Genomic DNA, 25478 nt, shown 5'->3' with positions numbered 1-25478 from the left:
ACGGTCAAGCAGAACATCCCATATTTCATTTATATTGCACTGTACCTTTCAGTGAGCACAACTATTCAAGGACTGTGCAAGAATTGTAGTCTATGAAAGAGGCTTGCATGGGGGGAGTTGGTTGTTGGGAGTTTCCTTTTGAAATTCAAATTGAGCATGGTAATTTCCAAGTATTTCAGCAAGTGAGGTGCCTAAATACGTCTCAGATAGACTGGGCATACCGTTTCATTTCATATGACGTTCTAGTTCCTTTATCATAGGTATGGGTAATTTAAAGGCTAATTCTTTGTCTAGAAGATATCCAGAATTGTTGACAGGGTAAGCCTCACCCCGAGCAATACCGCACCTGAGCAGGAAGTTGGTTTAGCAAGTACTTTCTTACCAAGGTTAGGGCGGCGATAATGTTTGACCTTGGAATGCTTTCTTCTGTTCATACCAGAGAATGCTTTGAAAAAAGGGAAGGGCTGTATTTACAGTCATTCCACATTTGTATCAAGTCGCACATTACAGGCTCAGATGCTTAGAATGTGTCATGACAGTGCGTTAGTGGCCATAAAAGAGCCACGTTTGTCAAAGAAGTCATTCTGGCCGAGAATTCTAGGGCAAAATGTTTGCAACCTCCTGCAGGTTTGCAGGTCTTTGTGCGCCCAGGCCAGGTATTTCAATCAATGAATATTAAGATCAGCGTGGATAGCGTAGAACCACTGCACAAAGCAGTTACAGATTATGATGTGGGATCACCTGAGAGATGAAGTCACGGTGGGTACATCGGCCATGCCAGACTGGGGAACTCTGAGTTCAAGAGAGATCCACCTGTCTCGTGATGTGACATCTGGCGGTGGTAAACTGGAATCCCAGTTCTCCCAATGGAGGCCTGACGGCCTAGATCTCCTAGTGATAGTCAGAAGAGAATCCATAGCAAAGTTAAAAAAACATACATAGGGATAAGGAACAAGCTAATTCCCCATTAACTGCCCAATTAGATCACTGGGTAGGCAGTGGCCATGGCACTTCTACCTCATCCCAACATAATGGGGAAAGGACCTCAAACAGTACAAAGTGTGCTCCTCTGGAGTTAAGGAGGGGGCACGTTTATTCAGATGTGAAAGAGGTGGGCAGAAGGGATCAGCCGCAATTAGGGCAATGAAACATCAGGGAGGAACAGGCCAGCTAATCTTGGCCTGCATTACCCCAAAACACCCTATTAGCCATGGTATAAAATGCAGCCCGTTTTCACTACCTGTGCAGGACGAGGACAGCATTCCTGATAGGCGATGTTGTAGAGGAAGAAGAAGAGCAGTAGAGAGAGGAAGAAGTATTAACAAAGGGATGAGAGATTGAAGCTGGTGACAGGGAAAGCGAGATTGGGAGGAAAAGGTTAAAAGAAGGAGGAGAGAGGGGGAATGGTTGGAGTTGGAAGAGGGAAGAGAACATTTGAAAAAGCATCAGAAAAGGCAAAGGAAATGGTCAGATTTGCAGGAAGAAGCACATATTTATGTAGAGGGGGACAGAGTCGCAAAAGTAAAGAACCACCATTGGCAGAGCCAACATGACTACAGTGCAGGAGTGAGGGTGACTAGGGGCCAGTGTTGAGAAAAGTGGGATGGGACTGAGGGGAAGTCCGATTGCAGAGGTCAGACTCATAGGACCTTCAGACGGGACCCAGAGAGCTACCTACGAGCAGAGCCAGGGTCTAGGAGCGTGTGAGCTCCAGAGTTCAACAGTGACCCAATGCCCAGAGGATATCTAGGCTAAAGCAGAGGAGTTCCATGCGTTTTTACCACTGCATGTTGTAAGACTTTTTTTTAACACCACCTGCAGCTCGTTTTAACCCTCAACCCACCCCCAACAATGTAAACTCAAAATCCTCTTTCCCGAATCATCTGTTTTTTCAAATTGTTGAATATTTGGTGAATTTCATTGTAATGAATATTCTGCACTGAATAGTAGGTGGTGTGAATATTTTGCAATGTAAACACTGGGTACTGTCAGAGGGCCTATTGAGAACTTATTGACAGCAGCTGGTAGCGGCCAATCACAGAATACTAGGTTGGCTGCTGAAGCAAGTCATCTGTTTTATATGCTCTTTATCAGTGATATGAGCAATGTTATAGTGGGTTTATAAATATAATTCTTCTCCCGAAATGCGAAAGAAGAATAAGCCAGTGATACAAGAAAGCCAGTGAGAGGTTCATACTAGCGCAGCAGTGAGAAGCCAATTGGGGAGGATGTTCTATCCAGGCTAGGTGTTGCCTACCTAAATTGTCCCATACAGGGGAAGCCAGGACAAGGACGCCAATAGATAGGAGGGAGAACTACACAACTAACCATTCCACGAATTGTCGAAGGTGGAAAAACCAAGACAACAAAGTCATGGAGCAGAAGAGAGAACCGGGCACCCGGCAATGCCAGCCACCAAAGGACACAAGGGGTAAACCAACAACCAGAGACCAGCTACCATGCCAAGAAGTGACGCAGGTAAAACAGACTAAGCTATGACCGGGGCGTTAGAGGACCAGAAACTGTGATCTGCTGCTTCGGTCTTGTAAACAGAAGCATGCCGGGCCTGTGATCTCAGTGTGGAATGTTGTTTTAGAATGCTGGTGAGAGAGCTGAGTGAGTGTTGTATTGGTGATAGTTGGATCTGGATGTTGGACGGATGTTGATGGGCCAATGCTAGTCTCCCTACAGACTTACATATGTACTTACCTTCATGTTACTGGCAAACCAGTGGACAACGAAGCATAAATTTACATTGACTCTGTAACCTACCAGACCATGGTTACTTCACCAGACACCACTACATGAAAGGAGGACACTGGGACCCCACAAACCCGAGGGCAAGGAGCAGATTACGTTAAGACATTTGAATCTTCCTTTCTAGAACAGGGCATTGACTTTTGGACTCATGACCATAGGTCATTCAAGAGAAGAGGATACACTGTTTGGTTTAAGCCACCCAGATATTGCTTTGATTGTAGAAAGCTCCCTTCTTCTTTTGTAAAAGGACACTGCAGTTCCCCAAGGAATTCTCCCAACCCCCTCCTTGTAATCCTTATTTTGTGGCTCACCAAGGCTGTGGCTGTCAGCAGACATAACCAGAGAAGGGAGACTGTGGAAAGGAGGAAGGGTTTTGTGCTATAATATATTTTCCTATTACCCAGAGGCTTTGAAATATTTGTTATTCCCCAAGGCCACCTTCGTGTAGGTGTAAATAAACTTGTGTTGAGAACTCCAGAATCCAGTATCCAAGTGTTCTTTTCCTCACTCTTTGTGATATGTGTTCTGGAAACACGCAGCATCCCCGCAGACCAGGCAAACCTTAATGTGCTCAACCTTCATTATCCCCATATTCATAAGGATAGAATTCAGAATTAGGCAACTGATGCTGAAATTCTGGAATTGTTCACAGCCCTTGGACTAGCAATATTGATGTATAGTCTGATACATGGATGGGTGCAGTTATGAACTCCTTATGAGGGTATGACATTGCATCCAGTGTTCTGCCGCATCTATCAATACATAAAGAAAGGGATCCTAGGAGACAGCCCTAACATACTGTTATGTAAAGTCCTCTGTATTGCTGGGGAGCCGTAGAATGCTTTTCAACAGCCGCTGCACTACAGAGAGGGCCACATTATCTTGGAAGTCTTCATGTTCAACCACTGACACTCCCATTTGCACAGGCATGGCATTGACTGTGGCAATGCACTGGTGTTCTCTATGCAATCACTGACCATTCCTCAGATGAACAAGTTACTTACCCCTGGTAACGTTCTTTCGACTGAATGTCCCCCCACCTATGATATCTAGCTTCAGCTACTTCGGAAATAGGTTTTCTCTTGGCAGAGGGCGCTGTGTGTCGAGACGGTTGACTCGATGTCCCTCGAGGGCTTCCATTATCACCGAGTACATATACCATGCACAGCACCCGTTGGCTTCAGTGCTGTTTTTTCACCACCCATATGCAGAATGACCAGCCTTGATAAGTGCCTTCAAATTATCAGACCTTAAAAGAGTGCAAGGTCTAAAGCTCGGAAATTCTACAGTGGGGTAGGTTGGGAGGGCGAAGAGGACTACGTGGGAGGAACATCCAGTCGAAAGGACGTTATCAGAGGTAAGTAACTTTTTCTTTGAATAGATTATGTCTTCCCACATATTCCTCATCTATGACAGAATCCCAAAGCAGTATTTGGGGTTCCTTTGGAGGAGGGAGTAAGAAATTAAGAGTTAATGTTCGTCTAGAATGGAGCATAGCGCTGCCTTCCCAAATCTTCCTCATTGTTAGATGTGTCTAAATAGTAATGTGTTGTAAATGTGTGGGTGGTGGACCAGGTTGCTGCCTCACAGATATCCTTTATCGGAACTCTCCTCTGAAGGGTAGAGGAAGTTGCCATGCCCCTAGTGGTATGAGCTCTTAATCGTTCTAGTGGGATCTTTCCCAGCTAGCCTGTAGCACTCCGAAATTGCCAGTATGATCCATCTGGATAGAGTCTGCTTGGTAACTGACAGACCTAGTTTATGCTCTTTATAACCAATGAAATTTTGGTTGTGTTGTCGCAACTTTGACATCCTTGTAACATAAACGCTTAGAGCTCTCCTCGGATCAAGTCTATGGAATCTTTCCTCTTCCTTGCCAGGTTGAGGGGGGAGGATAGAAAGCTGGAAGCACAATTTTCTATGCTAAATGGTAGTCTGATACAATTTTAGGTACAAATCAGGGTTTGACTTTAAGGACAACCCTATCCTTGTAAAAGGTGGTAAACTGAGGTTTACAGGATAATGCTTGCAACTCACTCACCCTGCAGGCTGAAGTTATCGCTACTAACAAAATAGTTTCGTAAATTAGCAGTTTTAAAGGGCAGGAATGGAGTGGCTCAAAAGGAGCACAAGTCAAAAACTTTAAAAGCAAGTTAAGGTTCGAAGTTGGTATTTGGAATGGTGTAGGAGGAAACACATTTGTGAGTCCCTTAAGAAATTGAAATATTAAGGGTATTTTGAAATAGGTTGCCCCTTCTGAGGTGCGCTTGAATATGGAAAGCGCTGCTAGGTAACCCTTGATTGTTCCAATCTGGAGACTCAGATGTGTAAAATGTAGTAGAAACGATAACACTGCAGGTGTATCGCATTGAAAAGGTTCCCCATCTTTTTTCCTACACCAGCTGCAGAACTTGTTCCAACGGCAGCGGTATAAGGATTACGTACCTGGCCTTCTGGGCGAAAGAAAAATCTCCATTACATCATCTGGGAGGTCCCAATCCTTGTACATCAGCCTCTCAGAAACCATGCGTGATAGCTGAGTGTCTTGACCTCTGGATGGAGAACCCGACCCCCATCTCGCAAGAACATTTCGCACTTCCGGTTGGCACTGGTCGCGAAAAGCTCTACTTGAGGGGTTCCCCAAAGGGTGAAGATCTCTTGAAGGACTTCCTGAGCTAGTGCCACTCGTGGGAGACTGTGCTCTGCCTCTTTAGAGCATCCGCCGCCCTGTTCTCCTCTCCGGCTAGGTGAACTGCCTATTGAGAGACACCTTTTTGAATTGCCCAGAACCAGAGCTGCATCTGAAGGATCTGAGAAAGTGTGACCATCTTGAACTTGTCCTTCCTGAGGAACTCGTTCAAGTATCTCAAGTCCAAGATAGGTCTCAGTCCTCCGTCCTTCTTGTGGATTAGGAAATAAGGAGAAAACCATCCTCTGTTCCTCTCCATCACAGGTACTGGTTCTATAGCACCTTTCTCCAGCAGGGTCAAAATGTCCTGAACTAGGAATGGATCTGGAACTTTCCCGTTGGATGATCCCGAGGTCTTTGTATAAAGGGGAGGCAGTAACCCTGGGCTACTGTTTCCAGTGCCCATGCACCCGAAGTAATACCTTTCCATTCTTTCAGATGCTGTGACAGCCTGACTCCCACCGGGGTGTCATGAGTCAAGACCTCAGAGTGGTTTTGAGGTAGCCGAAGCAGCGGCTGATGGTAAAGAAGCAGCTGCTTGCGCAGGCTTTGCACCACTCGCTCATCCACCATGAGGGAATCCTTTCTATCTTCTTTAACGAGCCTGTCCTCTCGCTCTTCCAACTGAGGAGTAGTAGCGAAAAGACCTACACCTCCAAAGTGATCCGCTGGGGTGAAAAGGCTGTGGCTGCACAACTGCGCCACTTAAGAACTTGGCTGCAGCCTTTGAGTTCTGCAGCTTTTCATGGCTTTCATCAGCCTTATTTCCAAATAAATGGGAGCCGATAAAGAGTGTATGAAGGAGTCTGGACAGTACACCAGGTGCAAATCCTGACTTCCTCAACCACGCAAATCTGCGTATGACAGTGCTTGCCGACATGGCCCTGCTGACGCTGTCAGCGGTGTTCAGACCTGACTCACACATGGCCTCTTTGCCGTCCTTTTTCAGATTCAAGAAGTCATCTCTTTCCTCACCCTCAGGGATGTGATGAGCTGCCATCGCTATGCAGTCACAAAGGTTGAATGTAAACTTTGCCATGGCACATGTGGAATTGGCAGACTTTAAAGCCATGCTGCTAGCACAAAAGACTTTCTTTGCCCATGAGTCAACACGTTTGTCATCCCTATCAGGGGGTATGGTTGGGTGTGTAGCCTACTTGGAGGCAGAAGTAGCTGCTTGTACTACTAGGCTTTCCTGAGTTGGATGAATTGACATGTAGCCTGGGTCGCTACTGGATGCCCTGTATTTTCTGGTCACATTTCTATTTACTGCAGGGCTGGACTTTGGAGCCTCCGAGTTTGTTGCAACCCTTTTTTGCAGTGGCACATGGAATAGGGTCATATTGAGGACCCTTATCCAGTATGTCAGTCAGGTCGTCCTATTCAAATGCAGGAGCTGGTTTACTCCATCCCAGAAATTCCACCACTCTGGACATTAGGCTTCTGTAGGAAGCATCTGCATGATCAGCCGGGTCCAGTTTCTGAAAATCTAGTTCTGGGGAGTTGTCCACCCCACTAGCTATATGAAGGGTGTCATGTAGCTCCCTGAGCCTGGTCTCTTCTGAAATAAAACATTCAGGTATATTAGTATTCTTTTGAATACTAGGTGTATCCAATTGGCGACCACATGGAAGGGTATCATTAGAGGCATCATAGCCCTCATATTTAGAAGTCAAGAACCTCAAGAAATCCTTTTTAGGTGAAGGTTTAAAACATTTTCTTGGCTTTTTTGTGCAAAAGGTGTTGAAGAATGTACCACCGGCGTCAATGTTTTTTGTATCGATGTCAATGGCGTTGACGTCAGTTGCATCAATAGTGTCGAAGGCTTTACTTTGGTCTTGTACTTTGAGCGACCTGACCCTCAGCTCGACGGTTTATTTGACGATTTCTCATCTCGTCGAGTAATCGAAGATTCTCGAGTAGACTTAGGCTTATGACCCAGGCTCGAGGGCGGTGGGTTTCACCTTGGCTTCATGCTTTGTCTAGGACCGCAGCATGGCCACTTTTCTTATGCTTCGAGGAGGATGGGGCCAGATCCTCAAAATGTTCTTCCTAAAGGGTTCCCACACCTCTTTGGAGGAAGATTTTGTCGGGCAGACTACGCTCCTTTCCGAGGAAGAAGACGAGGAATAAGGTGATCTATGCCTTCTCTTCGATTTCTTTGACTACGAGAAGTGTCTGCTCCTCGAGTGGGATCATTTTGTCGATCTTTGTTAGTGAGGAGAGGAATCTCTCGACTCGTGGGATGACCCAAATTTAGAATGAGTGGAAGGGGATTTGGGGTCAGTCCTACCTACTGAAAGCTTAGCTTTGCGCTCTTTTAAGGCCTTCGACTGACAGTTACATGTTCGACGCCCAGGCACCAGAGGCATATCTTAGGCGGGTCCTTGATGTACATCTTGGCGCCGCATTTTAGGCATTTTTTTAAGCCTGTCTTCGCGATGTTCAGAGCTGAAGACAAGTCCCTTTTTCGATACGTTTTCTAAGAAAACTGATGCGCACCGTTAATCTCGAAGCAATCGCATTTGCGGAAATAACAGAACTGAAGACAATGGCCGCTGCGCGTGGTATACTCAATGCGTCAGCCGAGCTGGAAGCCCTCGAGAGACATCGAGTCAACCTTCTCGACGCACAGTGCCCTCTGCTGAGAGAATTTATTTCTTGACGCAGCTAAAGATGGAAACGATATCATTGATGAGGAATATGTGGGAGGATACAATCCGTTCAAAGCACATATCACAAAGAGTGAGGAAAAGAACACCTGGATACTGGATTCTGGAGTTCTCAACACAAGTTTATTTACACCTACATGAAAGTGGCCTTAGGGAATAACAAATATAGCAAAGCCTCAGTGTAATAGAAAAGTAAATTATAGCACAAAACACTTCTTCCATTCCACCGTCTCCCTTTTCTAGTTCTGACTGCTGACAGCCTACAGGCTTGGTGAGCCACAAAATGAGGATTACAAGGGGGGGGGGGGTTGGCAGAGTTCCTTGGGGAACTGCAGTGTCCTTTTACAACAGAAGAAGGGAGCTTTCTACAATCAAAGCAGTATCTGGGTGGCTTAAACAAAACAGTATATCCGAAATGACCTATGGTCCTGCGTCCAAAAGTCAAGGCCATATTCTAGAAAGGAAGATTCAAATGTCTTAAGAAAATCTGCTCCTTGTCCTCTGGGTTTACGGGGTCCAAGTGTCCTCCTTTTGTGGTGGTGGGGTTTGGTGAAGTAACCAGGGTCTGGTAGGTTACAGAGCACATAGGATCCAAGAGTCAATATAAAGTTATGCTTCATTGTCCGCTGGTTCGCCAGTAACATGACAAAGTAAGTCCGTAGGGAGACTAGCACTGGCCCATCAACATCCGTCAGCCTCCAGATCCAACTATCACTGATAAAACACACAGGGTGAGAGCCCTCATGCAATCTAATTGCAGACATCATGGTAGAAGTGCTCTGGCAATTTATAGACAGAGATCATTGAAGCAGAACAACTGAGGTAAAGTGGCCACTATCAGGAGATGGAGTCAAAGATCAGGGCAGGAGCCTATCCAAGTTAAAGTGACACATTTCAGCACAGAAATACTCCTGTTTTTTTTAAAAAAAAATTTATTATTGTTGCATTTATGGTTTACAGCAAACCTTACACAACATAGAACATTACAATCACACATTACTATACAATTGATCTAAAATAACATTTAAAAAAAGTTATTCAAAGCTAAAATTAATGATCATTAGTCCCCCACATTAGCCTACACCAAAACAGAATCATAGATGTATCAAAATTGTCACCACCTTTGCCCTTAAAACACGACATCCTAGTAGTAACAAAACACAGACGTGCAGTGATCGAATGTTTTAGAGTTTGTATCGTATCAGTATCTCTGCAAGATCTACAGAGTAGAAGATTGACACTCAAGAGCAAATCTTTCCAATGCTTTGTTCTTTCCCTTGAGTGGTACTGGTTAAGCCTGAAGCGCATATAATTTGCACGTGCCTTCTCACATGGAAAGCGTTGCGCATACTGTGGAATACGCTCTCTCACATTAATGAACTGTCAGTTCCTTGTATGTGGCATAAGTGGCAACAGAGTCAACTGTCTCAGGCCAATAATACTACATAAGCTTCTTTTTACGACTCCTGGTCGCTGTATTAGATCGAGCTCAGACACCCCGATTGAGAGTAGTATGCCTTGCATCCTGCATCTAAAGGAGTTAACAGAAACAATAGATTCCTACTTCATAACACTATATTTATATCCTCATACAATGAGTTCCCAAGTGGATCAATGATTTTCTTATAGGTCAATAATGATTCCCAACGGGCCTTCAGTGAGGACAGGCATAATTCATGTCTGATTATTGCATTTGGGGTTGCCAAGGATAATCACAAAACCTTCTTCCACAGTTTGCCTTTTACTGTATTAAGCAAGTTCCCCAGATCATGTAGACATATGTCTAAACCAAAACGTAGCACTGGTTCTTTCTTAGCCAGGTAAAAACGGTAAATTGGCAACATGGAAAATGTACACAGTCTAACTAGCAGACATTTCATTTGGGGAGCAAGTTTTCCCATTTTAGCGTAAAGCATAGTCTACCACGCCTCCACTGAAACCTTGTTGATGAGGTTATAACCCAAATAAGTTAGAGAAAGTACCTGTTGTTCAGAACCCATCACCAAACGCCTAACCTTCTGTTTAGAGCCCTGTGATTTAGACACATGGCTTGTAGCACACCAGGGAACTGGTTACAGAGATAGGTAATGGAGCATACCTGAAATGGTGTGTGGTAAGGGGAACTATCAGGGTGAGAGCCCATCTGAGAAAAATAAAGAAGTCAGCTCATAAACACCCCTGTGATCTAGACACAGATTCTGGGGTGAGATCCCTCCTTGAATGTAGTGACAGACACCAAAATGCAGACACACTTGGAATCTACTGAGCAAGAGAAGGCTTTGAACACTCCTGGGATTTGCTGATCACTTCATGCTGTGTTTGGATTGAAGGGCCATCATAGACAAATTCCATATTAAGGCATGGGTCTTTTTTACTGAATAGGCAGGGACTGGGAGCATGAAAGTGGTGCGAGGAGGGAAGATGAAACTAGTCAAGTACCAGAACCAGGGACAAACGCAAGAGAAACATTATTGGTACAATCACCATCTGAAAAACTCAATGGTTGTAGAAATGGTAAGAGCAACGAGCTCGGTTTTTCCAAAGCACACAAAATCTCAGCTGCGGGGAAACGGAAAAGCATGTTTGCCAAAGTGAAACGATTGCATGATAAACAATCGTGAGAAGCAGGGCTCTTTAATGGAAGATAAAGCTGCACAGACAGTAAAACAGGGTGATAAAAGCTTTTTGTATCGAATACAACTTGATTCGAATTGTACAACACATTTCATTAAAGCACATAGTACAACTTAAAATAGATTTTAGAAAAAGAAAAAAACAGATAAAATAATGCTATTCAACACATGAAAGACAAGATCAAAAGCCATCTATACAGTATGATAACATTTAACGAGGTAGTTCGAAATCGGAGTGCCGTCAGGCACGTCATTTAGGGGGCGACCCCTGAGGTCTACCTTGCTACCCTTGTGGTCTCCCTGGCTATCCCTAAAAAAAGGTTTTTTTAAAAGTGTCTTTTTTGACTTTATTTTTTTAAATGCAAGCTCCTGGGCTGTGACCAGGACCATGTGGCTCTTTGCTTCTGGAGTCGCTGGCTTTCTTGTTCAGGCCTCATAAAATAAAATGAACAGGTGTTCCACAAGTCTAACACTTTCAGCAGTGAACCTAAATAAGAGAGAATAGGAATACCAAATAATGTGTCTTTCTGGAATTACATACAATAATTGCTAGACTCATTAAAGGTTTATTTCAGGCACATTTCAGAGGGTGAGTCACTGAATTAGTCTGTTCTTAAACACCTCAACTCAGCCTTTCATCCTTCTGAGGTCGATAAATGAGTAGCAACTCAGTGTGGGTGATATTGTATGTATATTTTTTCTATATAAAGCCCTTAAGCGTAAGTGCTATATAATAAAACATCAATTGGCCATGGACGTCTGCTTGCATTCACAGTAATTTGGTAATATGGCCAATATACAATATGGCGATCAATTCTTGTATGAACTGTATATCACAGTATAGTCATATCATAACCATATTTTTCATAGTGTACTTAGGAACAATGCTATGTGATGCCACTTCCTGTTTTGTCAAAGGGTGAAATGTTGCATTCCATCGCTTTCTGCGATATCACTGTGGAGTGAGGTCAAATGACATCACTTCCTGTGATGTCAGAGGTCAAGGGTCGTGCGAAGTAATTTCCGCTACCCCTGGCATTTTGGTGAAATGACGTCCCTGAGTGCCCTGCTTACATTAATACTCAGAGGACACTCAACGGTTCATTGCTAAAAACCAGAAAATGAAAAGTCAGAAGACATTTCCTCATTAATCGATCTCATAATTGGGATCAAATATTGTGCACACAAGTTAACAAATGTCGGACAGAGTGTAGGCTTGATTAGACCTTTATCAAGACAAAAGGGGCAGCAACTTTTTGGCAACCGTGCCTGGTTATTCCATTAATCAAACCATACGTTTAGTGGCAATAAGTTGAAGCAAAACCTATTCAGAGTCCAATGTTCAACAAATGCATTGAGGAATTTAAACATGGCTGTAGACCTACAGATGAAACAGATTGTTAATCTAAAAATGTTCTGTGTTGGGTCAAACCAACCTCCATGTTGCCACTTAAATTAATTCCCAATCTGATGGTTACCTGTTCAATTTGCAGTTTGTGGAATGCAAAGTTGAAGGACCACAAATGATGCGCTTGAACAGCTTCTGAGCATTTTAAAATTAGTATACATCAAGGAATCTTATTCGCACCCGGATGGGGCATGATATAATATAGAATGATGGTGGACAGCACGGCTTTGGAGCTTGAACAAGAAGATAACCACAACAATAGAGGTGCACGCAACCAGAACTGGGAGGTGAACGAATACCTAATTCTATATGTAATTTAAAAGCTGTGGAACACGTTGGCAGGACTAAGATCTTACGACAGAATACATTTTCCTCTGCACCATTTGACCTAGTTGCCTTAGGACGAGCCACATAAATTCACATAATGATGGATAGTGGTTGGAGTCAAAAAACAGTGGCAAACTTATTAAGGGCTCCAACACTTTTTGCCTGATACATGGAAGTGTTTTATAATGGCGCAATCCCATAGGAAAAAGTTCCATGAATCAGGCCCTTTGTGTCAATTTTTTTGGCTGCAATATTAAAATGTGCAAAGTCCCTTATGTTTTTTTCAAAATTGACCCCAGATAAGAGATGCAATCTTTCTCTGAGATCCTTCCATCAGGCCCCGTAGTGTAAATGAATGCCTTCAGTTTTTTTTTTTAAATGTAAAACTAACAACTACAAAATTCACATATCTAGCAATGAGTTTTGGAAGTGAGCGCAGTGTTCTGGCAATAGGAGCCACATCATCAGCATGCACCAGAATGGACATTTCTGTGGAACGAAAACACGGTACATCTACTTGACCATCAAATAATACATCTTCTATGTTGTTGGTGTAGAGCGAGAACAAGAGTGGTGCCAAAACACACCTCTGCCATACGCCTCCTTCAAGCATAAACCATGGAGTGCAACCCTGTAGGTGTCCAACTCTGACCGCGGCCCAATTTCTTCTATGGAGTTAATTCGGGCCGTATATTTTTTAACCGAGTCAAGAGCGGTGGGGAGGTCCATGTTGGCAACATACATTGGTTCATTGTTAACATATACAGAATTGGCAAGAGCTCGATTCGCAGTGCCAATGCTGTGCCAGAAAACCAATTGTGAGTCAGATAGATTGTTATGTGACTCCACCCGTTCACTGAGATAAAACAGGAAAGTAGGGATATAGGTCAATATGAGGTTGCAAAGGCGTAATGACCAATTTTATAAACTGGGCACAATAGCGCATCTTCCAAGAGTTAGGAAAAACATTTAACTCAAGCATAGCCTTACAAATATTTTAAAAAATGAGAGTCCAAAAGTAATGGTCATGTTTGAAAATGTCCTGGGGTACTCTGTCTGGCCCCGGAGTGTTGCTAGCTCTTTGTGCCTGGGTGGACTGCAGTATGCGATCCCAGGACCGCGGTTATTAGGCCCTTCTTCAGTAATAGTAGTGTGATTACACAAATGATCTAATTCTTCCAAGTCACAGGCAATAATCGAAGGTGGCTCCCCGAGTATAGTTCAGTAAAATGTGCCATCCATGCATCCACTGAAACAGCACATATTGGTTCCTGGCCTACGCCAAAATGAGGGCGGCCTATGTTCACAATTTCACAGCTCACAATCTCTCAAAATGTCTTACCATCTTTCATATGTTAGGCTTCCAGGAGCATAGCCCATGTAATATCCACCAGTTCAAGTTTCCCGAGTTGTAATGGCTTGTTTATATTCAGGTGAAAACGATTGGGTGAGTGGGCACTGCTTGTTTTATTTAAGACGGTAAATATAGCAATTCTTGGAATTAAATTAAACCTGTGGTAGCCAACAAACCTCACATGCACACTGAGGTGTGGAAATTCGAATGGGATAGTGATCCTAGGTGGGATGGCCTAGGAAGTTGGAAGGACCCGTGTGTGTATAAACACATTAAGTTGTAAATATTTATACTCAATTCAAATAATCATGTGACGAATTAACTTTCGGGGCACCAGTGGTCCAATGGTGAATCGGTTGCTAAACCATCAATCAGCCCCATACCTCGAGTACACCAGAAGGGATCTGAAGAGAATGGAATAATAAGCAAATTATAAAAACCTCCTTGTCCAATTTTGGTAACGTGGATGGAATCGCAGGCAACACAGCGAAATTGCAATTATTACCCAATGATAAAAAGGACTGTCCAGTCAAGGTTGTATAAAAAACATCTACTTTATTTATATCACAACAGACAGTCTAACAACACTAGTAAATACAAGCCACCATGTAAGGGAATGCAAGGGACAGACAGTTTCAAAGAAGGAAAAGGGATGCACTCTGGATACTGACAGGAGGGTAGTCCATATGGTTAATAACCACAACAGTTTGTCAATGTTTCTTGTCTTTAGCACAAGGGGAGCATTGGGTCTTAAAATGTCTCTAGGGGCGTGATGGGAAGCCCAATGTACCATGTGCTGTAGATGTTCTTGGTGCGCAAAAGGGTCAAGTAGGCTTCAGGGCGCTTTGCAGGATTCTGTTACATAGTTTGAGACGTGAGTCGCTGTAGGTATCAGGCGGCATAACGGTTCGGTGAGCAAAGCTGGACGAATGACTGCAGGCTGGACTACACAGCAGCTAGGGGTCAGGAATCTTCATCTCAGTGCTGGTTGGCGGTTCTGAAGTACTGGTCGAGACATCTCAGAAGTCCTTTAGGCGATGGCGGCTTGACAACGGACAGCTTTGCCGTCGGTTGCAGCTCGAGGAACTCGACTGGCTTGAAAATGTCCTTTAAGGCAGACATTGGTAGATGCTGGTCGAGGCACTATGCCCAGCTTCCACAATGGGCTTGTGTTGTCCTTTAAGGTGGGCAGCCCACAGCTGTGGAGTATGTTGCAGGCAGCTGCCTTGTCCTTGGTTGTAGGTTCAGAGAACTTCTGGCACTTCCTCTCCAGGAAGCTTGCTGCAGAGCCTAGCAGGGCACGTTGTGTGCTGGATGAGTACCGGTTCTGTAGGGCTGGAGAGTCCTCTGGGTCTTTATCTCCCTCTGTTCCCTGGCAGATGTCTAGGGGAGGGCTATTGCTTCCCTCATTGGAAATCCTGGCCTTCCTTCACTGGCGGAAGATGTCAGGCAGACTGTACCTTCAGCCAGGATCCAAGGTTGAGTGATATTCTAGGCCTACCTTAGTGAACCAATCCTGGGTTCCGTACCAACAATTTTATATGTGGGCAGTCAGGACCAGAGTGCTTTGCAACAAGAAAAGGTATAGGGGTGAAAACCTGTGATACTAAGTACCACCCATCTTCCTGTTGTTGATCAACGAGTCTCTTTGGTTAATGGATCTCTCTACAGTTCCTTATTAAAGCAGCAGGCCACCCTTGAAGCCGTGGTGAAACCAGACTCTCTGGATCCTGCAAACCACATTCTCGTACCTTATGAATAGGACCCCCCCGCTACAGGGGTGGCCTACTGTAAACACATAGTCCCAGAGATAAAATCTCACTGTCATTGATACCGAGGGCGGGAACTGGCTTCAGGGACACTCAGATGCATATGAAAGGTTGTTGGGTTTCTTGTCTCCTTTGTTAACCTCTGCAGCCAAGCCCCATGTGGGCCTGTTTGAAGTACCCTCTAATTGGTATGTTAATCACTGCGATGAACTGCAGGGCTGAACAAAATAGAGGGCAGATCCATAGAGCCTTTGTTAGTTAATCAGGCTGGCCATGGCAGGGGGGAAGCTTGGTCCTCCCCCTTTCTGGAGAAGACATAGTGTATAGTGGCTGTCACATTCCAACTAAATATGAAACTAAATATTTCCCCAGAGTACATAGGTCTATGCATTGCCGTTCTGTGAGCATAGGAATATATGTGTGGATTAGCCCCAAATATTTTCCTGAGGTTGGTCTACCATCATTTCATTTAAGTAAAAATGTCAAAAAAGCCCAGGCGAGCACATGTCCACCATGCGGATGGTCGAATTCCTCACAAAGCATTTCAAGTAAACAAGTTAAATAAACATTTGTTATATCAATCTGTATTCTTTTCTTGTATAGACTCGTCATAACATTGGTTCAAGGTTTAAAGAAGGGTGTTTTAGTTCAAAGACGAAAGCAGTTCCATGTCGTCCAATACATTTCGATCCTTAGACCATCTTCAGGGACCCAATTATAAATAAAATGAACAACAATCTTTGTAACTAAACTTGATATTCAGTGTATACAATCTTGCTGTCTGTCTCTGCATATTGCAGTACATTTTACCGGTCTGCTTTGTCAGGTGTATCTAAGATATAGGGCCTCATTACAACCTTGGTGCTAAGTGCACCAACTTTACCACCATGGTGTAAACTCTGTTTACACCATGGTGGATGGCGGATTTACCACCCCATTCCAAGGTGAGTGGGGCGGTAAATCCCCATTTCCCATTTTCCCTTCCCCATTCCCATTTTTGCCCCATAGGGCATAATGGGAGTGGGGAAGGCGCTAATTACGCCGCCGTAAATTACGGCGGCGTAATTAGCACCATGGCAGGTTAGCGCCATGGATTTTAACGCCTGCTAAAAGCAGGCGTTAAAATCAGAATCAGGCGATAAGGGTTAACGGTGGCGTTAACCCTTAACGCCTGAGTTGTAATGAGGCCCATAGTGTCTTCATAGACTTTCTGTAAGCTTCTTGCTTACTTGCCTAGGATCTGTGGTCAAATCCTATAAATACATGTATCTCTTTCAGTTAAATTAATAAAATAAGTTGAAAGAAATTCTGGTTGTTTTTTTTGCAATTTGGATCTATTATCAGAAAGAAATCGTACCTGTGCTTTCTTTTTCAATATTTGATCCGTGTTGGTGTGTTTGTCTCCTGCAAAATGATGCATTATCGTTAACCTCTAATACCATTTTATACACAATGGGTACGTTCTGAAATCTCTGCTGGGTTCGTCCTAGTCAATTTCACTTGCCAGTGTTTATATATGTGCCTTCTCATTCATATAGCCCTGCTGTTAATAGGGTTTGATTTTAAGGCAGCTAGACGGTTAGTTTTTGCTAGCCTACAGGGTGTATCAAACAACCCCTTTTGGGAACGACTCTGCCGGACCTTATTACGACCTCGAAATATCCAATAAGGGAATGCAGAAGCCCTACTACCTCCCCATTGGGAATAAAGAGGGTATTACTTGTTAAGGCCTGTGGGTTCTAAATTTTCAATAAAAAAACAAAGCGTTCAGTTATCACACAATCAAAAATACACGAGGCGTTCTTGGGGTTCCAGCATACAGTACACTAATTGGTCCTAATAAGCATTCTAGCCTAGCTGGTATTTCTTTTTGAGTACACGCAACAGGGCTAGCAACCGTTTTAAAGATGAGCCTAAGTGTAAGATGGTCACTCTCTAGTCTCTTCACTATACTAATGTCTACAAGGTTGGACTATATCTGTATCCCACTGGTTCACTGGCCTATCAGGCTCTTTCCTAAATGACCTATAAAAGAATGTTTTTCAGGTTGGTCTGACGGTAAACGACAGTGCAGCACCCTAAGACTGTGTTCAATTAGCCATAGTCCCATATGAAAACCAGCACTATCTGATTGATTATCTACTAGGCTAGGTTTACCAATACAAAGTCCCTGATCACACTCAGAGTCATACACACAATCCGCTAGGCCCTCTACCAAACACATTTTAAAATTGCCACCAAGTGGTTTCTGGCATACTCTCTATCAGACCTTGCATTATTTCATAAAATACATCTAGGGATGCGCCTTTGGTAGATGCTTTCCTTTATACAGTTGGCTCACCCAATAACCTGTTGAAACTTAGCCCCAACTATAACAGGGTCATCATCGATGGAAATACCATCCCCATTGTTAAAAGCGTAAAACCTTTGGCTTTTATCTTGATGCTAACACCAACCTTTCAAAACAAATTAACATGACTGCCTCAGCCACTGCCTACACAGCTAAGCTGATTAGGGCCTGCAGACCTTTCCTGTCCTCTAATAGCTGCCTCACACTGGCCATGGCTCTTATACAATCCAAATTGGATTACTCTTACAGTCTATACCTAGGTGCAAACCAATCCATAATTAATAAACTACATGTACTCCAAAATAACGCTCTACGAGCGGCATTAAACATTCCCAGGCGAGAGTACATCTCTACCACTAAAAAATCGTGCAAATGGCTCTCCATACAACAAAAACCCGATCTAAAAACCATCTGTCTCACAAACAAAGCCCTGACCACCTAGCTTCTCCGTATCTCACTAACACATGTACCCTGAAATCTGCTGCCAGAATCACTAGATCCACTAACACCTTTTGCCTAACGGTGCCCAGATTCACCTTAAAAAGAGCTGGAGGATCTAGTTTCACGGTCCTCGCCTCCCAACTTTGGAACACCTTACCATTGAACATCAAATCCATCGATCCCTTTCTATCATTCAGAAAACATGTAATTAGATGGCTACTGAATAAAAACTAACACCACCTTTATCTCTCTCATGTTCAATGATATTGCCTTATACCTTAAATGTGCTTATTACATACAAACTGTATAAATGTATAACTTGCAAAATGTATATAATGTATCCTGTAACCACTTCCTTTGCGCCTGGGTCTGGAGCGCTATATAAATAAATAAAACAAATAAACAAATCCATATGTTGTATGAGAGCCAACAGTGCTCAGTACGACACACTGGAAAATCCCATGTTCGTTACGAATCAATTTAGGGATACCGCTGAGAGAGGTGACCGCCAGGACTGGCAAACCACCTTCATCTCCGCCTCTTTTGCTTTTAATGGCTGGTAAAGAAAAGATACAAAAACCCTCTAAAGCAATATCATTTCATTGCCAGTTCTGCTGCAAGAGAACATTGTATTTAGTAAAAAAACTGGATTCACTCATCCTCCGATGCATTGTGGGGGGCCCCGGAATACCTCCATGACAGAACCTTGAGAAGGGAAGGGTCAGGCCCAAGACCTTTCCGGAAAACAAGCCACCATTCTGCACTGTTGGGGCATCGGTAGTTAAATGATACATAGAACATATTTACATACAGTATCACCGAACTGAAGTTGGGACTCATTTATCAACCATGGAAGGATGAAAGGCTGAGTTGGATTTGCCGGGATTCGCACCTGCGACGTGCAGATCACACACAGATCGCAACAGTGAGTGCTCAACCTGCTGAGCTACCTTACCTGCTGATGAGCACTTATCATTGTGTGCCACGCCCACCCCCAGGTTGTTTATATCATCGGCGTGATGCTGTGATGAAGAGGAGCTATTCTCGGGTGTTATCTGGTCACAATCCAGCGGGTAGCATGGCAAACCAGCTCCAAATGCTGACAACCTGAGGGGTTTATGTCAGTCTATTTCCTTCAGCGAGTCCAGGACTTGAAATCTGTTGTGGAAGGGCAAAAAACCCTTTTACACAAATGAATAAAAGGAAATAGGTATACTGGTGGGATATTGTGAAAAGTGTAGAGGAGGACTGGGAATCTACCTTTGTGATTTGTTTCCAGAGCTGAAGAATAGAAGTACAAAAGGAGAGAGATGGATGTAAACGTGTCTGTGGAAGAAAGAGTTAGTCTACAACTGGCAAGGCTTGGTGAGAACATGGTAATAGGTCAAAGAGAATAATCAATGGAACGCCAGAGATATCCTTTACCCACTCACAGGAGACAAGTGTGGTGCACAGAGGTGATCAGACTTCACAAAGTGGAAGCCTGGAAAAGGTTGGCAACCACGGGCATACAACTGACCCCTGTGACAAATTAATAAAACACAGATTATGAAGGAAAAAATAGGTAGAACACCTTGGATCCAAGAGATTGGAAGCAGTGCAGCAGGTAGTAGTGGCAGATGAATGTAAATGACATTATTTTTGGGTGGACGGACTAGGATTCTCGTGGTCTCATACCATGACCACTTTTCCAGACAACATTATACAAAAGCAAGTAATGCTTTTGTGCGTCGAACGGTGCTTAACTGGTACACAAGCAGCTCAGTAACAGGTGGTGAGACTGCCGACAGGGGGCGAGCAAGAGTATGGATTTGTATGTCTTGGTTTGCAAATTAGTTCGTACCCTGGAAAGGAGTAGAACAATTACGGATTTAACAAAGTACAATCATACACCAGAGGGTGTTAAACTAAGATTCAATGCAGCTGAGAGCACAGCAGTCAATTTGGAAGGGACTCCAGTTGGCAGTACATAATGGATGGGGTTAGAGAGAGAAAAGAGACCTTTACAGGCTTCCAAAATACATTTGCCATGTTCAGGTTCACAAGCAGAGGTACACGTACAATACAAAATAAACGTGAGTTGCCACTGTGCCAATCAATGCTAAGGGCTCATCTAGAGCACTGTGTGCAGTACTGTCAAGAACGACGTACAAGGTACTGTTCCATGTGGGGTGTGGTGTCCAGTTCATCTGGAGGCCTTATGTGTGAAATATCGTGTCCAGTCCTGGAGGCCTCATTTGCGGTATGGTTTCTAGATGTGGAGGCCTCATCTGGGGTAGGGCGTCTAATTCTGAAGTACTCTTGTGACATGGTCCCCTGTTCTATGGACACGTTCTAAAAGGATATGAGGAGGGTTACCAAGATGCTGCAAGATCTACAGCCGAAGAGCCACACACACAATTACATACTTAAAGTATGTTGGTATTACTATCTAGGAGAGGGAAGATAGAGACACTTGAACACCTAAGCGCTATAAAAAATAAGTGCAAAGGGGAGCAGGGTCCATTGGGGGAAAGGAGAGTTCTGCCTGACCAGTCTGACAACCAGCTGGGATTCTCGTACACTCTGCAACTCAAGCTGCATTGGAGAGTGGTGGTAAGCTTGCCACATGGGGGAGCTCTGGGGTAGTGTGGAAGTGGCATGGGGAACATCTAGAGGTAAGGTTAAGTGGCTTGGGGAAGTCTGGGGCAATGTGACATAGCAGGGAATAATTTTCTTGGGGAGTGTGGTTTGGCCATTTTTTAATAGATGATCTCACTTTCTGGGTACAATGTGGAAAGATATGATTGTAAATGAGGCAACGCTGGCGTTACATTGGTAAAACTGACATGATCACTTACAATGAAACTGGCATAGAAATCGTCTGGAGGCAGTGTGGTAACAAGGGTTCCGTGTGTTAATATCCCCGCAAAAATATTGCCATACAAAAATATTGCCGCACAAATATGGTGATATTAAGGCATGGAACCTGCGGGGTACACCCCTGCAGCCCCCATCTTATTTTTAAGAGAGCAGGGGACACTCTCGCAACCCCTGCTCCCAAAACCCCCAAATATTATCCCCACTAAAAACATCGCCCATGGCCGTTCCCGACGACCAGCGATATTTTTGGTGGGGATAATATTACCTGATACCGTAACTAGCATGACGACGTGCAAGATTGGCATTGCACTGTTAAACAGTAATTTTGGGGACTATTATGAATCCAGTAAGGGCATTTGCCATCAGCATCGTGATTCAGGAATATCAATTTTCTATGGGCAAAATAGAAGCTAGAATACCAATGCACTAAACTATAGACTAAAGAATAGCTAGCATGGAGCTGCTGAAGCTGGCATGACAATATGCGATTCATTGCAACAGTTTGAAACTGGCTTGGGAGTGTGGAAATTGGCATGCTAATGTTTTAACGCACAGGTTGACGCTATGCGCTGAATACTGGCCTATTTATGTTTTGAACAACCCCCACTGCAGCTTAGCAAATTGATAGTGGCATCCTGTAATACTTGAGCAAATACCTAATGTTACTAAGCACTCTGAATTATTAAGATATGTTTGAGAAATACTAATATATACTTTGGAAGTAATCTGCCATGCAGTGGAAGCACATTTACATATACAAACATATTTTATTTTGTATTTATAATCTGGGATTTATTGACTAGGACAGGGCGATTAATGGGCATTAAATCTCCTTGAACAATAATATCTTAAACTGTTGTAATTATATCTTCTTCCACAAAGTTAAAACTGGGGTATTTTATAATGGCATACCATTAACGATTAACATGTTTAATCTTATGGCACACTGTATCAAGCACTATGTGATTTAGGTGGCAAAAGTTCTTGCCTTCAAAGCACCCAGTTGTTTCCCACAGTTGCACAACGGTCTGATGAACTCATACATTATTCGATGCTGTGAAATGCGCATGCGCACTGGGGCAGATCTTGCATATGGAGTATTTAAATAGCTCATGTTCTCCCCTTTAGAAGTGCCTGCAAAGCCAATGACTTCGTATTCAATATCCTTTGTAAATTGTACTGTGAAATGCACACATTTGCCACATTCTTTAAAACATGTTTTTGGTCGGTGGGAACCTAACCCCAACTGTGGATGGATCAGACGCCCTTCGTTCAGTCTCGCAAAGCACTTCTAAGTGGGTATCTCTGCCCGATCTGATTCAAAGATCTGCAGCCACACCAGAGTGGGATAAGAAAGATGTAAATACATGTGTGGTATAAGAAAGGTGTACGCGGGCGAGGTCAAGAGACTGTTGTAAACCACAACTGTACAGGAAGATGAGAGGGGGAAGGATAGTGGCATTAAAGTACCTGAATGGTATAAGAAAAGTTCAGGAGGTGGAGGGGGAGATAGGTTTAATGATGTAAATACCTCTGCAGTATAAGAACAGTTTGGGGAAAGAGAGAAACATGTTTACATCATCATTATTGCATACAATGCTGGGGTACTATTGGGGTTGCTGCGCACCACCAAGGTCTGTATGACATTTTATATGTGTGAAAAAGCGAGTGTATGGGCCTGCATATGAATGTTGTTTAAAAGTGGGTGTGCTTGCATTGGTGCCGGGGTCTGCTGATTTGTGGGGTGGGGCAGAGCATTTGGCAGCTATCTGTTCTGGACACAAATGCTTACTGTTACACAGCATTTTTTAATGGGTATCTATGGAAAAGCAAACATGGTGATAAGTGTTATGTGCCCAGACTGGCCCCACTTTGGTGCAGCCAGTATGGCTTTATTATCTTAAAGTCATTTATTTACTGGGCATCAAGAGTAAAACAAACATGATAAATGTTGTTACGTAGTTAGACTGGCCTACACTGGGGCATTCAGTCTGAAATGTTTCTTTCTGTGGCATGACATTTTTTACTGCGCATCAAAGGTAAGGCAAACATGATGTGTGTTCTTACCTGACCATGCTGGCCTACATTAGTGCAGCCATGCTGCACGTTTTCTTACTGTGTCATGGCATTTTTGCTGGCAAAGCCAGTAGAATCATGTTCTTATGTGGGGATATCGGTATATATTGGCATAGCCTACATGGACAACTTTGCTTATGGTCTCATTACTCGCATTATGCATAATGCAAACATGAGTATGTTCATGCGTGGGAATGCAGGCATATGGGCATTGGCAGCCGAAAAATGTTTTCTGTACTGGCATACATTGTGGGACAAGGCATCATGAAAATGCATTGAAAAATGCTATTGTCCATTATTGGTGACTAGCAACTATTGTTTTTTTTTTGTTACTCTATAAAATGAATTACAAACGTTTGCTTTTTACTTAATTTTTCATAGAAAGTGTGCTTGTAAAATGAACCATGTTTACCCATTATTTTAAAAATATTCTCGGCGGAGAATTCCTTTGACCCCCGCTCTTGGTTGGTCCAGGCTCCCTTGCTATGCTTGGGTGCTTCCACATATTTTTGGGAAACATTTACGCCCCTCAAATGAAGAAAAGAAAACCACCATCCCACACTGCAAGCAACGCTGTTATTCAGTGCCTGTATACTCTTATTGTGCCACCTATCAGGGTCTGCCTGTAGAGTGGACCAGAAGCGAGACAAGCTCTCAACAAATCAACAACGTGACCGCTTGGTTCTATTGGTTTATCTCACTAACCAGAACTGAACCGATGTCAGACGATGGAGGAAGAATGCCAGACAGAGGAAGGAATGCTGGTTTGTCCCAGAAATGTGATAAATGTCTGGGCATCACTTTAGGTGGCCACCATCTTGGCTGTTGGGGTGAGCAGGTTCGGTCTTCTAAGAGGGCTTCTCTCCCTATTTATTTGACCATCTAGCGTTCATAAAATGGAGCTGGTTGCGGCCTATTTGAAACCCAACCAAATTGTTGCAACTCCTTTACTTGTCCAATTGTTATTGTCTTCTATTATGCACCCAGGTGTCTGTATGCGCATACATTATTATATGTGGAGGGAGATGGGGAGGGAAATACAGCCTGGCAGTGGGGTCTCATCCGCCCAACCCCCTCCATACGTAGTGTCTAAAATATTGCAGGGGGAAGGCGGCTGCCGCTCCTTATCTGCCATCAATAGAGGTTTGTCTGTGCCTGCCTCTATTATTCAGCCGTGAGAACGACCTCCTCAGATCCAGCTCTGCTCTCCACCCCAGTCGTGAACACATTAGACTTGTCACTCCCAGGTTTTAAGGAACTGAACGCGTCCCCATATATCAGTTTCCGGGCCCCTTTTAATGCCGCGTCGGTAGTGTGAGAGAAGACTGCTTAACCCCGTAAATTGAGCAGTGCGAAGGAGAACCTGACGCCTCGTCCTTTACACCGAGACTGGGCGTGCAGGCGATGCCAGCATATCGCATGGCATTACATCTGTTCAATGGCGGCCTGGTTGGGTGTCACATCCTGGGGCAACACCTTCGCTCAAGGGCTCTGGCCGCTCAGTTTACTGCTCAGAAACCCAACGCGTCTTATTCAGGGGACTGTGGGCCCACTGGGCAATTCTTCCACAAGGCCATGCCTTTGAAAAGCCGAGATAACTGGGGTCGAACAAGCAGCAGATTGCTTTTCTCCAGCCCTCCCAGTATTTCAGGCACTGGCTTGCATAGAATGATCCCATTTCTATCGATGTTACTCTAAAAGAAACCCGTTTACCCAGAAGGAATACGGGACACGATGTAGCTGTGGACACTACTTCCCTGCCCCCGCAACCCCCCGAAAACGGTTTTGCTGGATAAGACGTATACAGGTTTTAAGTGGGAAAGGCTGTCTGTGGCAGGGTGCCTGATTAAAGTTTAGAAGACATGTTTCTGTATGGATCAGTATTTTAGAACAGATGTCAAATATATAAGGCTGGATTGCAAAGGATGCCTAGAAGGTTTTTCAAGACATTGTAAGTTGCTGTTATATGGGGCTCTTCTGTCATGTCTGTTGATCTCGTATGTCCCTGATTTCCACTCTTTCACCTAGCAGCGTCTGCTCAGACTGTCATTTTCTAGGCGTGGATCAAGTCAGTAGCACTTGTTTGGGTAGTAACATAGGTTTCATGAGGTTTCCAAAAAAAAGAGTCAATGATTAG

Source organism: Ambystoma mexicanum, chromosome 8 (genome assembly GCF_040938575.1).
Source record: "Ambystoma mexicanum isolate Mex_15411 chromosome 8, UKY_AmexF1_1, whole genome shotgun sequence".
Classification (NCBI taxonomy): domain Eukaryota; kingdom Metazoa; phylum Chordata; class Amphibia; order Caudata; family Ambystomatidae; genus Ambystoma; species Ambystoma mexicanum.
Note: the sequence above shows the minus strand (reverse complement) of the source record.